The sequence below is a fragment of the Pelmatolapia mariae genome, linkage group LG6, assembly GCF_036321145.2.
Source record: "Pelmatolapia mariae isolate MD_Pm_ZW linkage group LG6, Pm_UMD_F_2, whole genome shotgun sequence".
In the NCBI taxonomy this organism is placed as follows: domain Eukaryota; kingdom Metazoa; phylum Chordata; class Actinopteri; order Cichliformes; family Cichlidae; genus Pelmatolapia; species Pelmatolapia mariae.
In genome coordinates, this window is record NC_086232.1 from 6,714,064 (window position 1) to 6,721,898 (window position 7,835).

General features: G+C 59.6%; 1 non-coding gene across 1 annotated transcript; it reads left to right on the top strand.

Annotated features, from left to right (window-relative positions):
* Positions 1 to 7,158: 7,158 nt before the first annotated feature.
* On the top strand, positions 7,159 to 7,277 carry LOC134629999 (5S ribosomal RNA). Its single transcript, XR_010094120.1, has one exon. It is a non-coding gene; the product is annotated as a 5S ribosomal RNA (ribosomal RNA).
* The last annotated feature ends 558 nt before the right edge of the window (positions 7,278 to 7,835 follow it).

The window sequence follows — 7,835 nt, forward strand, 5'->3', positions numbered from 1 at the left end:
AGCCAGCTTAGGCCACCTACATCACACCATGGCCTGTGGCTCTGGCTGAAGCAGTTTACATCACACCAGGGCCTGTGCTACTGGCTGAGGCCATGTACACCACACAGGGCCTGTGCTGCTGGCTGAGGCAACCTACACCACATCAGGGCCTGTGGCTCCTGATGAGGCCGTCTACAACACACCGAGGGCCTGTGTCTCTGGATGAGACCATCTACACCACAACAGGGCCTGTGCCTCTAGCTAGGGCCATGTACACCACACCAGGGCCTGTCCTTCTGGCGGTGGACCTGTGCAGCCAGCTTAGGCCACCTACACCACACCAGGGCCTGTGCTGCTGGCTGAGGCCAAGGACACCACACCAAGGCCTGTGCTGCTGGCTGAGGCTATGGAGACCACCCCAGAGCCTTTGGCTCTGGCTGAGGCCATGTACACCACACAGGGCCTGTGGCTCTGGATGAGGCCGTCTACAACACACCAGGGCCTGTGGCTCTGTCTGAGGCCATCTACACCACACAGGACCTGTGCTGCTAGCTGAGGCTATGGACACCACACCAGGGCCTGTGCTGCTGGCTAAGGCTATGGACACCAGCCCAGGGCCTTTGGCTCTGGATGAGGCCATGTTCATCACCCCAGGGCCTGTGCTGCTGTCTGAGGCAACCTACACCACACCATGGTCCTGTGGCTCTGGAAGAGGCCGTCTACAACACACCAAGGGCTGTGCTGCTGGATGAGGCCATGTTCATCACCCCCGGGCCTCTGCTGCTGGCTGAGGCCACCTACACCACAGTAGGACCTGTGCTGCTGGATGAGGCTATGGACACCACACCAGGGCCTGTGGCTGTGGCTGACGTCAGCTACACCACACCAGGGCCTGTGCTTCTGGCTGACGCCAACTACACCAAACCAGGGACTGTGCTTTTGGCTGTGGACCTGTGCAGCCGGTTTAGGGCACCTAAACCGAACCAGGGCTTGAGGCTCTGGCTGAGGCCGTCTACATCACACCAGGACCTGTGCTACTGGCTGAGGCCATGGACACCTCACCAGGGCCTGTGGCTTTGTCTGAGGCAATGTACACCACACCAGGGCCTGTGGCTCTGGCTGAGGCCGTCTACAACACACCAAGGACTGTGCTGCTGGATGAGGCAATGTTCATCACACCAGGTCCTGTGCTTCTGGCTGAAGCCACCTACACCACACAGGACCTGTGCTGCTGGCTGAGGCTATGTACACCACACCAGGGCCTGTGCTTCTGGCTGAGGCCAACTACACCACACCAGGGCCTGTGCTTCTGGCTGAGGCCAATTAAACCACACCAGGGCCTGTGCTTCTGGCTGTGGAACTGTGCAGCCAGCTTAGGCCACCTACACCAAACCAGGGCCTGAGGCTCTGGCTGAGGCCGTCTACATCACACCAGGGCCAGTGCTTCTTGCTGAGGCCATAGACACCACACCAGGGCTTTTGCTACTGGCTGAGGCAAACTACACCACACAGGACCAGTGCAGCCGGCTTTGGCCACCAACACCACACCAGGGCCTGTGCTGCTGGTTGAGGCATACTACACCACAAAAGGGGCTGTGGATCTGTCTGAGGCCATCTACTTCCAACCAGGGCTAGTCCTTCTGGCTGAGGCCATGGACACCACACCAGGGCCTGTGCTGCTGGCTGAGGCCAACTACACCACACCAGGGCCTGTGGCTCTGGCTGAGGCCATCTACACCACACAGGACCTGTGCTGGTGGCTGAGTATATGGACACCACACCAGGGCCTGTGCTGCTGGCTGAGGCCAGCTACACCACACATGGGCCTGTGTCTCTGGCTGAGACCATCTACACCACACCAGGGCCTGTGCCTCTAACTGAGGCCATGTACACCACACCAGGGCTTGTGCTGCTGGCTGTGGACCTGTGCAGCCAGCTTAGGCTACCTACACCACACCAGGGCCTTTGCTACTGGCTGAGGCCATGGACACCACACCAAGGCCTGTGCTGCTGGCTGAGGCTATGGACACCACACCAGTGCCTGTGGCTCTGGCTGAGGCCAACTACACCACCCAAGGGCCTGTGGCTCTGGCTGAGACCATCTACACCACACCATGGCCTGTGACTCTAGATGAGGACATGTACACCACACCAGGGCCTGTGTCTGCTGGCTGTGGACCTGTGCAGCAAGCTAGGCCACCTACACCACACCATGGCCTGTGGCTCTGGCTGAGCCCGTCTACATCACACCAGGGCTTGTGCTACTGGCTGAGGCCATGGACACCACACCAAGGCCTGTGCTGCTGGCTGAGGCAATGTACAGCACACTGAGCCTGTGGCTCTCGATGAGGCCGTCTACAACACACCAAGGGCTGTGCTGCTGGGTGAGGCCATGTTCATCACCCCTGGGCCTGTGCTACTGGCTGAGGCAAACTACATCACACAGGACCTGTGCAGCCGGCTTAGGCCACCTAGACCACACCAGGGCCTTTGGCTCTGGCTGAGGCCATGTACACCACACAGGGCCTGTGGCTCTGGTTGAGGCCATGTACACCACACAAGTACTGCGCTGCGGCTGAGGCAACTACACCACAACTGGGCCTGTGGTGCTGGAATCGGCCATCTACAACACACCAAGGGCTGTGCTGCTGGATGAGGCTATGGACACCACACCAGGGCCTGTGGCTCTGGCTGACGTCAGCTACACCACACCAGGGCCTGTGCTTCTGGCTGAGGCCAACTTCACCACACCAGGACCTGTGCTGCTGGCTGAGGCCAACTACACCCCACCAGGGCATGTGGCTCTGTCTGAGGCCATCTACACCACACCAGGGCCAGTGCTTCTGGCTGAGGCCATGGACACCACACCAGGCACTGTACTGCTGGCTTTGGACCTGTGCAGCCAGCTTAGGCCACCTACACCACACCAGGGCCTGTGGTTCTGGCTGAGGCAAACTACATCACACAGGACCTGTGCAGCCGGCTTAGGCCACCTACACCACACCAGGGCCTGTGGTTCTGGCTGAGGCCGTCTAAATCACATCAGGGCTTGTGCTTATGGCTGAGGCCAACTACACCACAACATGGCATGTGCTTCTGGCTGTGGACCTGTGCAGCCAGTTTAGGCCACCTACACCATACCAGGGCCTGTGCAGCAGCACACACCAGGGCCTGTGCTGCTGGTTGAGGCCAACTACACCACACCAGGGCCTGTGGATCTGTCTGAGGCCATTTACACCCAACCAGGGCCAGTGCTTCTGGCTGAGGCCATGGACACCACACCAGGACCTGTGCTGCTGACTGAGGCTATGGACACCACACCAGGGCCTGTGCTGCTGGCTGAGGCCATCTACACCACACCAGGGCCTGCCGCTCTGGCTGAGGCCATGTACACCACACAGGGCCTGTGGCTCTGGTTGAGGCTTGTACACCACACAGGTCTTGCGCTGCTGGCTGAGGCAACCTACACCACAACTGGGCCTGTGGCCCTGGAAGAGGCCGTCTACAACACACCAAGGGCTGTGCTGCTGGATGAGGCTATGGACACCACCCCAGGGCCTGTGGCTCTGGCTGACGTCAGCTACACCACACCAGGGCCTGTGCTTCTGGCTGAGGCCAACTACACCACACCAGGGACGGTGCTTCTGGCTGTGGACCTTTGCAGCCGGTTTAGGATATCTACACCAAACCAGGGCCAGAGGCTCTGCTTGATGCCGTCTGCAACACACCAGGGCCTGTGCTTCTTGCTGAGGCCATGGACACCTCACCAGGGCCTGTGGCTCTGGCTGACGTCAGCTACACCACACCAGGGCCTGTGCTTCTGGCTGAGGCCAACTACACCACACCAGGGCCTGTACTTCTGGCTGTGGACCTTTGCAGCTGGTTTAGGCTATCTACACCAAACCAGGGCCAGAGGCTCTGGCTGATGCCGTCTGCATCACACCAGGGCCTGTGCTTCTTGCTGAGGCCATGGACACCTCACCAGGGCCTGTGGCTTTGTCTGAGGCCATGTACACCACACCAGGGCCTTTGGCTCTGGCTGAGGCCGTCTACAACACACCAAGGACTGTGCTGCTGGATGAGGCAATGTTCATCACACCAGGTCCTGTGCTTCTGGCTGAGGCCACCTACACCACACAGGACCTGTGCTGCTGGCTGAGGCTATAGACACCACACCAGGGCCTTTGCTGCTGGCTGAGGCCAACTACACCACACCAGGGCCTGTGGATCTGTCTGAGGCCATCTAAATCCAACAAGGGCAAGTGCTTCTGGCTGAGGCCATGGACGCAACATCAGGACCTGTGCTGCTGGCTGAGGCTATGGACACCACACCAGGGCCTGTGCTTCTGGCTGTGGACCTTTGCAGCCTGCTTAGGCCACCTACACCACACCAGGGCCTGTGGCTCTGGCTGAGGCTGTCTACATCACAATAGGGCCTGTGCTACTGGCTGAGGCCATGGACACCACACCAAGACCTGTGCTGCTGGCTGAAGCTATGGACACCACACCAGGGCATTTGGCTCTGGCTGAGGCCAACTACACCACACCATGGCCAGTGCTTCTGACTGAGGCCATGGAAACCACACCAGGCCCTGTACTGCTGGCTGTGGACCTGTGCAGCCAGTTTAGGCCACCTACACCATACCAGGGCCTGAGGCTCTGGCTGAGGCCGGCTACATCACACATGGGCCTGTGCTTCTTGCTGAGGCCATGGACACCACATCAGGGCCTGTGTTACTGGCTGAGGCAAACTACACCACACAGGACCTGTGCAGCCGGCTTAGGCCACCTACACCACACCAGGGCCTGTGGCTCTGTCTGAGGCCGTCTACACCACACCAGGGCCTGTGCTGCTGGTTGAGGCCAACTACACCACACCAGGGCCTGTGGATCTGTCTGAGCCCATGGACACCCAACCAGGGCCAGTGCTGCTGACTGAGGGTATGGACACCACACCAGGGCCTGTGCTGCTGGCTGAGGCCAACTACACCACACCAGGGCCTGTCGCTCTGGCTGAGGCCATGTACACCACACAGGGCCTGTGGCTCTGGTTGAGGCCATGTACACCACACAGGTCTTGCGCTGCTGGCTGAGGCAACCTACACCACAACTGGGCCTGTGGAACTGGAAGAGGCCATCTACAACACACCAAGGGAGTGCTGCTGGATGAGGCTATGGACACCACACCAGGGCCTGTGGCTCTGGCTGACGTCAGCTACACCACACCAGGGCCTGCGCTTCTGGCTGAGGCCAACTACACCACACCAGGGCCACTGCTTCTGGCTGAGGCCATGGACACCACACCAGGGCCTGTGCTTCTTGCTGAGGCCATGGACACCTCACCAGGGCCTGTGGCTTTGTCTGAGGCCATGTACACCACACCAGGGCCTGTGGCTCTGGCTGAGGCCGTCTACAACACACCAGGGCCTGTGCTGCTGGCTGTGGACCTGTGCAGCCAGTTTAGGCCACCTACACCATACCAGGGCCTGAGGCTCTGGCTGAGGCCGTCTACATCACACCAGGGCCTGTGCTTCTCGCTGAGGCCATGGACACCACATCAGGGCCTGTGCTACTGGCTGAGGCAAACTACACCACACAGGACGTGTGCAGCCGGCTTAGGCCACCTACACCACACCAGGGCCTGTGCAGCAGCACACACCAGTGCCTGTGCTTCTGGCTGAGGCCAACTACACCACACCAGGGCCTGTGCTGCTGGTTGAGGCCAAGTACACCACACAAGGGCCTGTGTCTCTGGCTGAGACCATCTACACCACACCAGGGCCTGTGCCTCTAGCTGAGACAATGTACACCACACCAGGGCTTGTGCTGCTCGCTGTGGACCTGTGCAGCCAGCTTAGGCAACCTACACCACACCAGGGCCTGTGCTACTGGCTGAGGCCATGGACACCACACCAAGGCCTGTGCTGCTGGCTGAGGCTATGGACACCACACCAGTGCCTGTGGCTACTGGCTGAGGCCATGTACACCACCCCCGGGCCTTTGATGCTGGCTGAGGCCAACTACACCACAGCAGGACCTGTGGCTCTGGCTGAGGCCATCTACATCACACCAAGGGCTGTGCTGCTGGATGAGGCTATGGACACCACCCCAGGGCCAGTGGCTCTGGCTGACGTCAGCTACACCACACCAGGGCCTGCGCTTCTGGCTGAGGCCAACTACACCACACCAGGGCCTGTGCTGCTGGCTGAGGCCATCTACACCACACCAGGGCCAGTGCTTCTGGCTGAGGCCATGGACACCACAACAGGACCTGTGCTGCTGGCTGAGCTATGGACACCACACCAGGGCCTGTGCTGCTTGCTGTGGGCCTGTAGCTCTGGCGTAGGCCATGAACACCACACCAGGGTCTGTGACTCTGGCTGAGGCAATCTACAACACACCAAGGCCTGTGCTTCCGGATGTGGACCTGTGCAGCCAGCTTAGGCCACCTACACAACACCAAGGCCTGTGGCTCTGGCTGAGGCCATGGACAGCTCACCAGGGCCTGTGGCTTTGTCTGAGGCCATGTACACCACACCAGGGCCTGTGGCTCTGGATGAGGCCGTCTACAACACACCAAGGACTGTGCTGCTGGATGAGGCAATGTTCATCACACCAGGTCCTGTGCTGCTGGCTGAGGCTATGGACACCACACCAGGGCCTGTGGTGCTGGCTGAGGCCAACTACACCAAACAAGGGCCTGTGGCTCTGTCTGAGGCCATCTACACCACACCAGGGCCACTGCTTCTGGCTGAGGCCATGGACACCACACCAGGGCCTGTGCTGCTGGCTGAGGCCATCTTCACCACACCAGGACCTGTGCTGCTGGATGAGGCCAACTACACCCCACCAGGGCATGTGGCTCTGTCTGAGGCCATCTACACCACACCAGGGCCAGTGCTTCTGGCTGAGGCCATGGACACCACCCCCGGGCCTTTGATGCTGGCTGAGGCCAACTACACCACACCAGGTCCTGTGGATCTGGCTGAGGCCGTCTACAACACACCAAGGGTTGTGGGGCTGGTCAAACGCTAAAATGAGTCCTTTGGTTAGGTTATTAGGCAAGCATGCAGTTACCGTTAACAGTGTAGTTAAATTGGAGGCTTGTGTTCATAACTTTGAGTACTGGGCACCTCACTACTTGATACCATAAATTGACGCTTTGTGCTGGAGCCAGCAACTTACGGCCATACCGCCTTGGCAACGCCCGATCTCGTCTGATCTCGGAAGCTAAGCACGGTTGGGCTTGGTTAGTACTTGAATGGGAGACTGCATGGGAATACCAGGTGCTGTAAGCATTTACTTTTCATGTCACTGAGCTGGTTTTGATCCAGAGAAGGAGGGTGTTGAAAGACCCAAAGCAGCGGTCCATTAATAATGCCACATTAACGACATACCTTTTGGCTGTTTTCAGCAATGTCTTGTGCTGCTGTGTGAGTCCATCCGCACCACACCGAGGCCTATTCTGCTAACATAGGTCATCTACATTACACCAGGGCCTGTGCTTCTGGCTGTGGACCTGTGCAGCCAGCTTAGGCCACCTACACCACACCAGGGCCTGTGGCTCTGGCTGAGGCCGTCTACATCACACCAGGGCCTGTGCTACTGGCTGAGGCCATGGACACCACACCAAGACCTGTGCTGCTGGCTGAAGTTATGGACACCACACCAGGGCATTTGGCTCTGGCTGAGGCCATGAACACCACACCAGGGCCTGTGGCTCTGGCTGAGGCCAGCTACACCACACCACAGCCAGTGCTTCTGGCTGAGGCCATGAACACCACACCAGGCACTGTACTGCTGGCTGTGGACCTGAGAAGCCAGCTTAGGCCACCTACACCACACCATGGCCTCTG